At 28.9% G+C, this 15,623-nt stretch overlaps 1 protein-coding gene and 1 long non-coding RNA gene across 2 annotated transcripts in view; both read left to right on the top strand.

Annotated features, from left to right (window-relative positions):
* The window catches only part of LOC127282032 (uncharacterized), a 347,280-nt gene that overhangs the window by 159,390 nt on the left and 172,267 nt on the right, over positions 1 to 15,623 (top strand). The gene's annotated exons all lie outside the window — the stretch shown is intronic.
* LOC127282036 (uncharacterized) lies at positions 5,283 to 6,288 on the top strand. Its single transcript, XR_007843136.1, has 3 exons — positions 5,283 to 5,416; positions 5,714 to 5,746; positions 6,001 to 6,288. It is a non-coding gene; the product is annotated as an uncharacterized LOC127282036 (long non-coding RNA).

Below are 15,623 nucleotides of genomic sequence, written 5' to 3'. Positions count from 1 at the left end.
AAAGTATATAGCTACAATAATTGTCGTCCTTGCAATAATAGAACTCTTCTTTGTTTTTGTTAGAAAAAAAAAATATTTTATTTTTTTTTTTATTTTTTCAAATTTCATTTCGCTATTTATATTTCTGCGAATGATGAACACTCAAATATAACGTTAATTCTTCATATAGTCACGATTCTCCGTGATATGACTCTTGTTACGTGAATTGTAATACGAATAATATCTCGCATCTATAAAATGTCAGAAGATCTCAAATTCACAACAGTTTTGCGCAAAGAGCAATTTGTATAAATTCGCGCGAGCGCGTATTTTATATATATATGCGCAATTAGAATTTTTTTTATATTATAGCGAATATGAGCGGATAAAAATATTTTCATATACACATATATGTATAAGTTGGCAAAATGTCATGAAGTTTGTGTTGAATATTATAAATGCAATTTGTTTTATATTCACACGATTTGCAAATTTATCATATTCAATGAGTAGCAATTTGTTTTTTCAAAAAGATTAAGTGAAATATTCAAATAATCGTGTGTTGAGTGAAATCTGTTATTGTAAAGATATTTCAAGACTTTTTTCCTTAAGGAATTGGTAAAAAATTATTCCAAAAAGAAATTCGGTTAAATATGAATTAGACTTAATATATATTTAATGGGAAAATAAATATTAGGCTAAACACGAATTAGGGTCTAATACTCATTAGCCAACAAGAAATTAGGTTAAATACGAATTAGGTACAATAAAAATTAGGCTAAACACAAATTAGGGCCTGGTATTCATTAGGCCAACAAGGAATTATGTTGAATACGAATTAGGTACTATAAAAATTAGGCTAAACATAAATTAGGGCCTGGTACTCATTAGGCCAACAAGGATTTATGTTAAATATAAATTAGATAGAATAATAATTAGGCTAAACTCAAATTAGGGCCTGGTTCTCATTAGTCCAAAATGGAATTACGTTAAATACGAATGAGGATAAAAATGAGGATAAATACGAATTAGGGCCTGATACGTATTAGGACGAAAAGGAATTAGGTTAAATAAGAATTAGTCTTAATATATATTTAATGGGAAAAAAATATTAGGCTAAACACGAATTAGGTTAAATAAGAATTAGAATCAATATAAATTTGGCTAAACACGAATTATAGACTGATACTCATTAGGCCAACAAGAAATTAGGTTAAATACGAATTAGGTACAATAAAAATTAGGCTAAACACAAATTAGGGCCTGGTATTCATTAAGCCAACAAGGAATTATGTTGAATACGAATTAGGTACTATAAAAATTAGGCTAAACATAAATTAGGGCCTGGTACTCATTAGGCAAACAAGGAATTATGTTAAATATAAATTTGATAGAATAAAGATTAGGCTAAACACAAATTAGGGCCTGGTACTCATTAGGCCAAAAAGGAATTAGGTTAAATACGAGTGAGGATAAAAATTAGGGTAAATACGAATTAGGACCTGATACGTATTAGGACAAAAAGGAATTAGGTTAAATACGAAGTAGGTTCAATATAAATTTGGCTAAACACGAATTAGGGCCTGATAATTATTAGAAGGCACAAGAATTTGGTTCAATAAAAATTAGGTTCAATAAATATTTGGCTAAATACGAATTAGGGTCTGATACATATTAGTCCAAAAAGGAATTAGGTACAATAAGAATTTGGCTAAACAAGAATTAGGGCCTGATACTGATTAGTCCAAAAAGGAATTAGGTCAAATACAAATTAGGCCCATTAAAAATTACTTTAAACGCGAATTAGGGGCTTGATTGATGTTAGAGGAAAAATGAATTAGCTAGGTTAAATACGATAGAGAAAATACAAAAAATACTGTAGAGACAGAAGATACTTCAAGACATTGAGAAAATTTTAATTTAAGTAAAGGAATCAAAGAAAACGCTAAAAAAATCACAGAAATAAGAAAGTAAAGAAAGAAAAAAAAGAAGAATCAGAGGAAAATATATACTTGAAGGTAAAGAATGAATTAATCTTGACGAGATTCTTGGGAATAAAATAAAAATGTCCAATTTAGTGAATTGCTGTTTAAGCCAACAAGGATCGTTTTTCTTCTCTTATATACTAAAACTTTCGCTTTCAGTATCACTTTTGTTTCCTGGAACTGTTCAGAATGAAAGTCAAGGTGGTTGAGGACAAATTACAACCTGGACCAAAGAAAGAGGGAGAGTGAGAGAGAGAGAGAGAGAGAGAGATGAAATCGCCACTTAGTCCTGACATACAAGTTCGAGGCGCGGTTCAACAAAATACATGTGGGACCATAATCCTTCGTTGTTGATAGTCATTATGCGCATGCACCAATCAACAACAACGAGGTACTTGACTCGTTTCTAACGACACAGAAAGTGCCAGGTGAGCAAATGTGGCAAGCCCGAGGACTTCATGAGACTCTCCCTTATATATATACACTCTTCATATTTCTCATTTACAACAAAATATATTTATATAATATATGTATAAATCGTGAGCATATTTATATATATATATATATGTAGGTGAGAGCAGTTTCCGTCAAGAGAAAGAAAGTCTATAAACGATTAGATGATCTACGTTTTGAAATTTATTTTTTGCAAATATTTTATAAAAATCGACTAAAATTGCGGATATCTAATCCTTAGGCGAGGATTAACTATATTTATTGATAATCCATATATAGATGAATGGATAAAAAATGTTTTTTTATGAGAATTTTGTTCTTGAAAAGAAAAAAGTGACTTTTTTTTAGCACTAGGGAAAGAAATAAGCTTTTTTAACACTAGGGAATAAAAAAAAATCCCCTCCTTGCTAGACTACATCCAGAGAAAAAATATAGCCAAATAATTATTTATTTGCTTCAAATTAATTTTATTTTGCGGAAAATAAAATTTAGCACAAATAAAATTTTACTTGTGCTAAATTTTTCTTTATTCAGAATAAATAAAAAGTTATTAGGTTCTGAGACAAATATTATAATAGTGAAACATAATACTAAACTGTGCTAACTAAACACGAATTAGGGCCTGATAATTATTAAACCAAACAGGAATTAGGCTAATCAAGAATTAGGTTCAATATAAATTTAACTAAACACGAATTAGGGCCTGGTACATATTAGGCCAAAAAGGACAAAGGTTAAATAATAATTAGGTTCAATATTCATTAGCTAAATAAGAATTAGGGCCTGATATATATGGGTCGAAAAAGAAATTTGGTTAAATACGAAATAGGTTCAATAAAAATTTACCTAACACGAATCAGGGTCTGGTATTCATTAGTCTAAAAAGTAATTAAGTTAAATACGAATTGGGTTCAATGTAGATTAGACTAAACACGAATAAGATTAAATCGCTGGGTTAGTGGGAAAAAAGGACACGTCCGTTTGATTTAACTATGACGTGTCCTTTTTTTCCACTAACCCAGCGAAATATTCATTAGGTCAAATGAGAATTTGGGCCTGATACATATTAGTCCAAAAAGGAATTAGGTTCAATAAAAATGTAGCAAAACACGAATTAGGTCCTGGTAATTACTAGATAGGAATTAGGTTATATAAAAATTAGGTTCAACATAGATTTTGGTTAAACACGAATTAGGACTTTATACTCATTAGACCAAAAAGGAATTAGGTTAAATACAAATTAGGTTCAATAAAAATTGGTCTATACACGAATTAGGGCTGATAATAATTTGGTTAAAAACGAATTAGGGCTGATAATAATTTGGTTAAAAACGAATTAGGGCCTGATAATTATTAGACGAAGCGGGTATTAGGCTAAATAAAAAATAGGTTCTATAAAAATTTGGATAAACACGAATTAGGGCCCGATACATATTAGGCCAAAGAGGACATAGGTTAAATAATAATTAGGTTCAATATTCATTAGCCAAATAAAAATTAGGACCTGATATATATTGGTCGAAAAAGTAATTAGGTTAAATACGAAATAAATAATTATTTATTTGCTTCAAATTAATTTTATTTTGCGGAAAATAAAATTTAGCACAAGTAAAATTTTTATTTAGCACAAATAAAATTTTACTTGTGCTAAATTTTTCTTTATTTACAATAAATAAAAAGTTATTAGGTTCTGAGACAAATATTATAATAGTGAAACATCACCTGTCTATAGAGAATTGCCGGCGCCTTAATGTTTGCAGTTATTTATTTTTTTTCCATCATTTATTTTTTTTTTATAGGCCACAGACAAGTCTATATATATATATATATATATATATATATATATATATATATATATAGTGTTATTACCGCGCTTTGGACAGCACAGCTGTTATATTCTCTTCAAAGATTTTATTTACGCTCAATGGTGCAATAGCAAATTTGCATGGCTAATATTTAACCGACTTCCTGGACACCTTGATCAGTAACGGTGAACACGTGCCCAACCAGGTGTATATATATATACATATATATAATACCATGAAAAAAGAAAAAAATTAAATTAAATTAACTTGTCTATTTTCTTCTATTTTTTTTCTTTTTTTTCATTCAAAGCAATTAAGAAATAAGAAGAAATTTGTCTTAATTGGGATTGGAATTATTTGTAAAAATGTGGTTAGTAATTATCTTGAGGAAATAAAGAAGAAGAAGAAGAAGTGAAGAAAAAAAAAGAGTCGCGAAACACTGTCGCGATGTTTGCTTGCGTGTTTAACATTGGATAGGAAGAAAATCGCGTATCCCGTCTACATATATATATATATAAAAGCGGCAACGAGTTTCGCTTGCTACTACTTTACACATTGCACACGAGATTAAACAGTGAAAGAAAAAAATTAGGACGCTCTCCCTCTGATAAAATGGAACACGTTGCTCATTACCCGTGTATATATATATATATACATGAACTTTACAAACACATGTGGGTATTCGATAAGTCACAGGAATTCTCATTTATATATTTTAAGTGAATTTCTTTCAAAATATTTCCCTCTTAAAAATTAATTATTTTTATATTTATTTTTAGTATTATCTAAATCTGAATTAGTTAAAAATAACAAATTGTCAATGAAATTTTGCTCAAGAATTTTGCTTCAGGAATAAGTAAAAAATTATTCCAAAAAAATAATTCGGATAAATACGAATTAGGTTTCATATAGATTAAGTTTGACACGAATTAGGTTAAATATTCATTAGGCAAAATAAGAATTAGGGTCTGATAATTATTAGACTCAATAGGAATTAAATTAAATACGAACTAGGTTCAATATATATTTATAGCTAAACACGAATTAGGGTCTGATACATATTAGCCTAAAAAGTAATTAGATAAAATGCGAATTAGGTTCAATAAAAATATGGCTAAAAACAAATTAGGGGCGGAGAATTAATCGATGACACAGAAATTAGGTTCAATATAGATTTAGCTAAACACAAATTAGGTTAAATATTCATTAGTCGAAATAAGAATTAGGGTCTGATAGTTATTAGACCCAACAGAGATTAAATAAGAATTAGGTTCAATATATAATTGGCTAAACACGAATTAGGGTCTGATACATAGTAGCCTAATTAGGTTAAATACGAATTAGGTTTAATATAGATTAGGTTAAACACGAATTAGGTTAAATATTCATTAGGCAAAATAAGAATTAGGGTCTGATAATTATTAGACTCAACAGGAATTAAATTAAATACGAACTAGGTTCAATATATATTTATAGCTAAACACGAATTAGGGTCTGATACATATTAGCCTAAAAAGTAATTAGGTAAAATGCGAATTAGGTTCAATAAAAATATGGCTAAAAACAAATTAGGGGCGGAGAATTATTTGATGACACTTAAATTAGGTTCAATATAGATTTAGCTAAACACAAATTAGGTTAAATATTCATTAGTCGAAATAAGAATTAGGGTCTGATAGTTATTAGACCCAACAGAGATTAAATAAGAATTAGGTTCAATATATATTTGGCTAAACACGAATTAGGGTCTGATACATATTAGCCTAAAAATTAATTAGGTTAAACACGAATTAGATTTAATAAAAAATTGGCTAAACTCGAGTTAAGGTCTGATACTCACCAAGCCAGAAAGGAATTAGGTTAAATGCGAATTAGGTTCAATAAAAATTAGGCTAAACACGAATTAGGTCCTGATACGTATTAGACCAAAAAGGAATCAGGTTTATTATAGATTGGGCTAAACAGGAATTAGGTTAAATATTAATTCGGCCAAATAATTATGGCCTGATAAATGTTAGGTCCCAAAGGAATAAGGTTAAATAAAAGTTTAGTTCAATATACTTTAGGCTAAGGACGAATTATGTGAAATATACATTGGACTAAATTAGAATTAGGTTAAATATACACTAGTCAAAATAAGAATGACGTTAAATATTTATTAGGCCAAATGGGAATTAGGTTAAATATACTTTAGGCCAAATGAGAATTAGGTGAAATATACATTACATAAAAATTAGGTTAAATGTACATTTTATAATAATAATTTTTAAAAATAATGAAAAAACTAATAATAATAAGAGGTATTAAAAAAATTGAGATGAATGTAAATTTACTTGAAAGAAGAGAGAATGTGACTGAAAAGAAAGCAATAAATTCTCGTGAAAAAAAAAGAAAATGACAAGCGAATAGTATTTTTAAGGAAAAAAAAAGGAATGAGGAATTAAGGGTCATTGCACATCGAAACTTGAAGTGAATATTAAATGAGCTCTCTTTGGCTCTCGTGTTCATTATGCAGTCTACTGGATAATTATGACAATGAGCCCTCTCTTGAGAGAGTTAGTTCTAGATATATAACATTGGTTGTCCTTGGATAACTTGCGTGCGATTCTGCGATGGAACGAAAGCTTTAATTACGCTTCTCAATGTTCACTGATGGTATAAGAAGCAATTCTTCTTCTTTTTATCTCTCTCTCTCAACTCGTAAAATTGACCACTTGATTCTTATTTCAAAATAAAAGAATTCAAATTCCTAAATTTTTTTTTGAAAAAAGTAGAAAAGTAAAACTATACAAGTATTTTTTGTATTTTTTTATTTATTTATTATATAATTTTATATCCTATTATTAATTATTTGATGAAAATTGAAATAAAATTAATTGATGGATTAAAAATGAATTGAATTTTACTTGAAATAACAAAATGTAATTTGAAATTAAACACATCAGAAGTGTATCATTTATTGCTGACATCTCAGTGCGGAATTAAATTAGAATGCGCGTACTCAGTTGCGTGCAATTTGCTATTACCAACTTCCTGTCGACAAAGAAATATAAATTTTATAAGTTTCAAACGTTGACTGTTTGTATAATTTTTTCCATTTCAAAAAAAAAAAATTAAAAATAAAATTTCCTAATAAATTTTCTTTTTAATTATTGAAATCGCTTTGGTATTCATTTTTATAAATCGCAAATTTAGAAAAAAAAATAATGTAAAAAATAATTAATAGAGAAAAATAATTAAATAATTGTAAAAAAAAAATAATTACTAGAGAAAAATAATTATTGAACGTTAAAAAAAACAATTAACACAGAAAAGTAATTAAAAAAAATTGACATAAAAATTTAATAAAATAAAAAAAATGAAAGTTTGCAAATTATAAAAAAAAGAAATTATGCACAAATATTGCAAGAGAAAGGGGGGTGAGGGGAAAATTGACAAAGAGTTGTAACGGTGATTCGAAAAGTACAGTAAAATTATTCGTTAGCAGTATATACGGCCATTAATCAAATGAACTTGGAATTGCCTGAAACGATTTTGTTTCATAACTTTAAAAGTATGCGAAAGCTACTTGCCTGCAAAAAGTCATAATTCAATATTTCTCATGCCCATTGATCCACTTGTGCTGTGAACCCTTTAACTGTAACAGAATCTGAGACACGTATACTATATGTATATATGTATATATACATAAGTCGAAGTGGTGCTTTACAGAAGAGACTAAAGCATCTAGTTTACGTTTATCGCCCAAGGAGGTTAACCGATGTAAGGAAAGCCTTCTTGCTCTGACACTGGGTGCGCATTTAAATAACAATAAATTTGCCTTCCGTCTGATTGGAGGCGACTTTAACCGCAAATTCTGTCGCCTCAACAACAACGGCACTTGGGGCTAAGATCAGGCATTGATTTACTAAACGGAAATAAATTCAACTTTGTTGCAATGTACTGCGCGATAATAATCGATATAAGTATTAAAATCATATTCTACATCCAAAAATAGAAATCATTAATCGAAATTATACGAAAATTATTAAAAGAGAACCTTATAATTATTAGATCAAATAGGAATCAGGTTAAATAATAATTAGGTTCAATAAAGATTTGGCTAAACACGAATTAGGGCCTGATAATTATTAAACCAAACAGAAATTAGGCTAATCAAGAATTAGGTTCAATATAAATTTGACTAAACACGAATTAGGGTCTGGTACACATTAGGCCAAAAAGGACAAAGGTTAAATAATAATTAGGTTCAATATTCATTAGCCAAATAAGAATTAGGGCCTGATATATATTGGTCGAAAAAGTAATTAGGTTAAATACGAAATAGGTTCAATAAAAATTTGCCTAACACGAATCAGGGTCTGATACTCATTATTCCAAAAATTAATTAGGTTAAATACGAATTGGGTTCAATATAGATTAGACTAAACACGAATAAGATAAAATATTCATTATGTCAAATGAGAATTAGGGCCTGATAGATATTAGTCCAAAAAAGAATTAGGTTCAATAAAAATGTAGCAAAACACAAATTAGGGCCTAATAATTACTAGACAGGAATTAGGTTAAATAAAAATTAGGTTCAATATAGATTTTGGTTAAACACGAATTAGGGTCTGATACATACTAGCCTAAAAAGTAATTAGGTTAAATACAAATTAGGTTCAATAAAAATTGGTCTATACACGAATTAGGGCTGATAATAATTTGGTTAAGAACGAACTAGGGCCTGATAATTATTAGACGAAGCGGGTATTAGGCTAAATAAAAAATAGGTTCTATAAAAATTTGGATAAACACGAATTAGGACCCGATACATATTAGGCCAAAAAGGACATAGGTTAAATAATAATTAGGTTCAATATTCATTAGCCAAATAAAAATTAGGGCCCTGATATATATTGGTCGAATAAGTAATTAGGTTAAATATGAAATAGGTTCAATAAAAATTTGACTAAACACGAATCTGGGTCTGTTACTCATTAGTCCGAAAAGGAATTAGGTTCAATAAAAATGTATCAAAACACGAATTAGGGCCTGATAATTACTAGACAGGAATTAGGTGAAATAAAAATTAGGTTCAATATAGATTTGGTTAAACACGAATTAGGGCTTTATACAAATTAGACCAAAAAGGAATTAGGTTAAATACAAATTAGGTTCAATAAAAATTGGTCTATACACGAATTAGGGCTGATAATAATTTGGTTAAAAACGAATTAGGGCTTGATAATTATTAGACGAAACGGGTATTAGGCTAAATAAAAAATAGGTTCTATAATAATTTGGATAAACACGAATTAGGGCCCGATACATATTAGGCCAAAAAGGACATAGGTTAAATAATAATTAAGTTCAATATTCATTAGCCAAATTAAAATTAGGGCCTGATATATATTGGTCGAAAAAGTAATTAGGATAAATACAAAATAGGTTCAATAAAAATTTGGCTAAACACGAATCAGGGTCTGTTACTCATTAGTCCAAAAAGGAATTAGGTTCAATAAAAATGTATCAAAACACGAATTAGGGTCTGATAATAATTTGGTTAAAAACGAATTAGGGCTTGATAATTATTAGACGAAACGGGTATTAGGCTAAATAAAAAATAGGTTCTATAAAAATTTGGATGAACACGAATTAGGGCCCGATACATATTATCCAAAAAAAGGAATTAATTTCAATATAAATTAGGCTAAGTACGAATTTGGGCTTGATACATACTAGACCAAAACGGAATAACATTAAATACGAATTAGGGTCTGATAAATATTAAACCAGAAAATAATTCGGTTAAATATGAATTAGTTTTAATATGGATTATGCTTAACAGGAATTATGGTAAATATTCATTCGGACAAATAAGAATTATGGCCTGATAAATATTATACCAAAAATCAATAAGTTTAAATACGAAGTAGATTCAATATAGATTAGGTTAAGCACAAATTAGATTAAATATACATTGGACCAAATTAGAATTAGTTTAAATATACATTAGGCCAAATAAAAATTGGTTAAATATACATTTAGCTAAATGAGAATTAGGTTAAATAGTTGAAAATTTACAAATATAGAAAGAATAAACGAATATTAGTAAAAAATTAGTAAAATTGAATGACTATTGAATTTACTAATACAAAGATATTTATTCTTCTTTGAATTGGCGATTTAATTCTATAATTTGAGAAGAATTTCCCAGAAGCGATTATACAACAAAGTTGTGGAATCAAATAACACTTGATGTTATAAAAAAAAAGAAGAATACGTATAATATGTAACGTTAGTTTCTTACTGTACTGAATTGCGTGTAAAAACTACATAGGAAATTAATAATGCAACAAACATTTAAATTGGTTCCAAGACATTAAGAATGTAAAACGATATAATATCGTTATATGGTTACAAGTTTGTTCTTTACAAGAAATATATATATGTATGTATGTAATTCCTTGCATGTGGAATGAGAAATGAAAGAGGAAGAAGGAAAAGGAGGGACTACGAAAAAAGAAAAAAAAAAAAAAGTCGAAGAGAAAAAGAGGCCAACTGGGTGGTATCTCTTTTTGGGCCCTGGAGGTGTTCTCCAGGTGCACGCAGAGAGAGAGAGAGAGACTTAGAATCTCTATATAGTCATTACAGTAATTTTTTTTAGTTTTTATTTATTTATTTTTTTTTTTGTAAGTCTATCGCGTGCTGGCAACTGCGTCCAAGCATGACCACCAAGTACTCTCGAAGACTTGGACACTGAGATTATTATGCAGCTTCTCTCTCTCTCTCTCTGTTTGTGGCTCAACGGGAGAGGAAGCTTAGTCTATAGTCTCGCGTGCTACGTGTTCCGGGTTTGATTGTCCGTTTACTTCGCGAAGCGATCTTGCTTCTGGCTATAGTCTATACGAAACCTAGAATGTCACTGATAAGCGGCTTTTGACCCTTTTTATCCAGTTTCTTTTCATTCATTTTTATATATCTCTTTGAATTTTTTTTTTTTATTTTTCCTTTCTTTTTTTGCTCGTTTTTTTACTGTTTATTTTTTATTCAATGTTTTTTATTACAAATTTTGTTTTCAAGTAGAGATTTTTTATTAATATTATATTTATTTTTGGGGAAATTTATCAAAGATAATAATTAATCGAAATTTGGCAAGTGAAGGCTAATTTTCAAGGATATTATCGATAAAATTATACATAGAGAAAAAAAAGAGAGAGAGAGAGAACAAGTAAAGCACATCATCACTTAATTATGCGACTGTCAATCATTATATATTATCGGCTTCTTCGTTAACGAGCCAGACTCCCTCAGATAAGAGCATCCTGTTTCTGATTGGTTCCTTGTTATTCTCAGCAATATATACATACGTCCAAGATTCTTCGATCTTGACACAAAAAAAAAAAAAAATTATTTTCAATTTTTCCCCAAGTTCCAAATATATTATTTTTAGTCACCAAATTTTTCTGTACATTTTCATTTTATTACAAAAATTCTTTTTTCATTATAAAAAATATTCTTGCATTAAAAATCAATAATATTATTACAAAATTATTATTATTATTCTGTTGGTGTTATGAATATTTTTTTATGAAAAATTATTATTATTATTAAACAATTATAAATTGAAAAGTTCTAAAACGATTTTATTTAATTTATTATTGTTATTATTATTAATTAATTAATTAGTTTCGAAAGGCATAGTAAATGGCTAATGGAAAAGTTTTTCCAGCCATATACATTAGGCGTTATCTTGTCAATGTTATATAATGAAAATATATAAACGATAATGATGGTAAATCCACGTCGTCGTCGTCTTCGTCGTTGTTGTCGTCGTTGAAACTTTCTCAGGTTAATTACTTTTGCTGATATTTTTTTTTTTCATATTAGTCGAGACACCTTAAAAGCGTGCAACGATGTGAAGATTTTGCGATGGTCCGGAAAATCATGCGGCACCTCTTTCAATAATTTGACCTCATACTCGACCTTATACCGCATTTAAAAGATAACAAATAGTGATAATAATTATACCGCGCGCCCGTGAGAACGGATGATGATCATAATAATAATAATTATTATAAAACTCCTTAGCGCGTAATTTTTAATTCATCCGAGGCGTGTCATATTTTTCATGAAATGTCACATCAGATATAATGTGTGTCGTATTGCAACATATATATATATTTCTATATTATTTTATTTATATATTTTATTTTATTTGTATTTTTCTATTTTAAAATTTAAAATTTCTATATTTTTCTCTATATTTAAAGATGTTCGACCCTCAGGGGATTAAAAAAATAAGATTACCTTTAGTTGAAAATCATATATATTCTTTTGGTGCTTTTATAATATGCGCACGGTGAATGACCCGCGAAGATTAACGACTTTGGGCGTTTCATCTCATATACACATTCGAAAACGAAAGTGTTTCATATATTCTTTTTTTTGTGACAACTCGTTAGTTCCTTTCAGGAACAAATATAATGTTCTTTTACTTTTTTTTTTTATCACATATTCATCATTCTTTTTATCTTCCTTGGTATGTCGTTCCTTGATCGAAATTAAAGTTATTTTTTCCTCAGAAAATTACCTAATTCCTTTTGGCCTAATATACGTATAAAACCCTGATTCATGTTTAGCAAAGTCTATATTGAACCTAATTTTTATTTAACCTAATTCCTGTGTCGTCTAATAATTAACAGGCCATAATTCATGTTTAGCCTAATTTTTATTGCACTTAATTCGTATTTAACGTAATTCCATGTTGACCTAATGAGTATAAGGCCCTAATTCGTGTTTAGCCAAATTCTTATTGAACCTAATTCCTTTTTGGACTAATCTGTATCAGGCCCTAATTCGTGTTTAGCCAAATTTATATTGAACCTAATTCGTATTTAACTTGATTACTTTTTGGACTAACAAATATCAGGTCCTAATTCTTATTTGGCGTAATGAATATTGTACCTAAGTATTATTTACCCTAATTCCTTTTTGTCGTACTATGTACCAGGCCCTAATTCGTGTTTAGCTAAGTACTATATTGAACCTAATTTTTATTTAACCTAATTCCTGTGTCATCTAATAATTAACAGGCCATAATTCGTGTTTAGTCTAATTTTTATTGCACTTAATTCGTATTTAACGTAATTCCATGTTGGCCTAATGAGTATCATGCCCTAATTCGTGTATAGCCAAATTCTTATTGAACCTAATTCCTTTTTGGACTAATCTGTATCATGCCCTAATTCGTGTTTAGCCAAATTTATATTGTACCTAATTCGTATTTAACCTGATTACTTTTTGCACTAACAAATATCGGGTCCTAATTCGTATTTGGCCTAATGAATATTGTACCTAAGTATTATTTAACCTAATTCCTTTTTGGCGTACTATGTACCAGGCCCTAATTCGCGTTTAGCCAAATATATATTGAACCTAATTTTTATGTAACCTAATTCCTGTGTTGTCTAGTAATTAACAGGTCATAATTCGTGTTTAGCCTAATTTTTATTGGACCTAATTCGTATTTAACATAATTCCATATTGGCCTAATGAGTATCAGGCCCTAATTCCTGTTTAACCAAATTCTTATTGAACCTAATTCCTGTTTGGACTAATATGTATCAGGCCCTAATTTGTGTTTAGCCAAATTTATATTGAACCTAATTCGTATTTAACCTAATTACTTTTTGGACTAACGTATATCAGGCGCTAATTCTTATTTGACCTATTGAATATTGTACCTAAGTATTATTTAACCTAATTCCTTTTTGGCGTACTATGTACCAGGCCCTAATTCGTGTTTAGCATAATTTTTATTGGACCTAATTCGTATTTAACATAATTCCATGTTGGCCTAATGAGTATTAGTCCCTAATTCGTATTTAGCCAAATATATATTGAACCTAATTCGTGTTTAACCTAATTCCTAATTATTAAAAATTATTTTTGTGAGAGTAAACTTGCGAAAAGTATTTGCAATAAAAAAAGAACACAATATCGAACATCCTAATTAACACCAAACATTGAAAGCAGTTCGCACTGAATATATATAGTTATATAGTGTATATATAATATAAAATGATGTTGCCTCGCAACGCTGATATATTTCAATGTCAATGGAAACTTTTTCTCGTCGTTGGGGTTATATAGAAAACGTTTCCCACGGTGTTACTGCGAAAGTAATTAATGCAGTACGGCAATAATTTATTATCACTTGGTCACGTGAATCGGTTAATCGGTATATTATATATATATATATATATATATATATATATATATACAGAAGCGAATCAAGAGAAGAGTGTGCAAAAATAATCAATTCATCTTGCTTTTCAAAAAAATTAATTGCAAAAAAAATTGAGACATTTCTGTCATGTCAATATTTATATAAAGTTGCACCGTTTGTCGCGTGGATTGTCATTGACACTGGTTTGAAACGACTTCCCACGCGCTTGAACCGCACACGAATGGCATAAAACCCCCAATAGAGTCAATCGATCGTAAACGTCGACGCATTCGCGATTATATCGCAGGTGCATATATATATATATGCACACACATGATATTTTTGCGATTTGTTTTAATTGGCTCGAGTATTGCCAATATAAGAATTTGCAACGTTGGTGGGCGTATTATTATTATTATTATAATTATTAAAGGAACTCGGAAAAGAAGTTTGCGCTCCTTGGTAATATTCCGATAGATCGATCGATCGATTTGATTGCCTCATATCAATCGATAACGTTCACTTCATTAGCATATTATTAACTTTGCAGTATTTTTTTTTTTGTTTGACAAACAATTTTTCTTAATATCAAAGATAAAAGAATTTTCTCAAAATAAAAATATTATTGTTATTATAAATATTATTATTATAAATATTAATAATTTTGGATATTTTTTCGTATTTTGTACATTTTTTTTGTATTTTGTATATTTTTTCCTATTTTTTTATATTTTTTCCTAGTTTTGCAAATATTATAAAAAATGTTTTTTGCATCATTCCATGTATAAGTAGACAGTGAGGAAATAATTTGTCGGTTTCTATATATTTAAAGGGCAACCGTGGTCTAATCTGCATTTTAAACGAGAGAAGTCATATAAGCTTCTTCTTCTCTTCATCTTTTTTTTTTCTTCCTCTTCTTCTATGTAATCTATACCACAAACTCGACATATAGCTGTATTGCGGTTTATCAAAATGTTCACGCTGTGTTTTCATCGAGTAAAGTTTATTATGCATTTCAACGCGTTTATAATGTTCTCTCTCTCTCTCGTATTTTCTAAGCTTATGTGTGTTCACGTGAACTAAACTCAAATCTGTATTATTAGAAACTTCATTGTTCGTTGGAACGATTATTATTAATATTTCACACACCTTCAATTTGTATCCTTTAATTAAATTGCTCAATAT

The sequence above is a fragment of the Leptopilina boulardi genome, unplaced genomic scaffold (assembly GCF_019393585.1).
Source record: "Leptopilina boulardi isolate dan_hultmark-lab unplaced genomic scaffold, ZJU_Lbou_2.1 LbouV2_278, whole genome shotgun sequence".
Taxonomy (NCBI): Eukaryota; Metazoa; Arthropoda; class Insecta; order Hymenoptera; family Figitidae; genus Leptopilina; species Leptopilina boulardi.
Note: the sequence above shows the minus strand (reverse complement) of the source record. Positions and strands in the feature narration are given on the sequence as shown.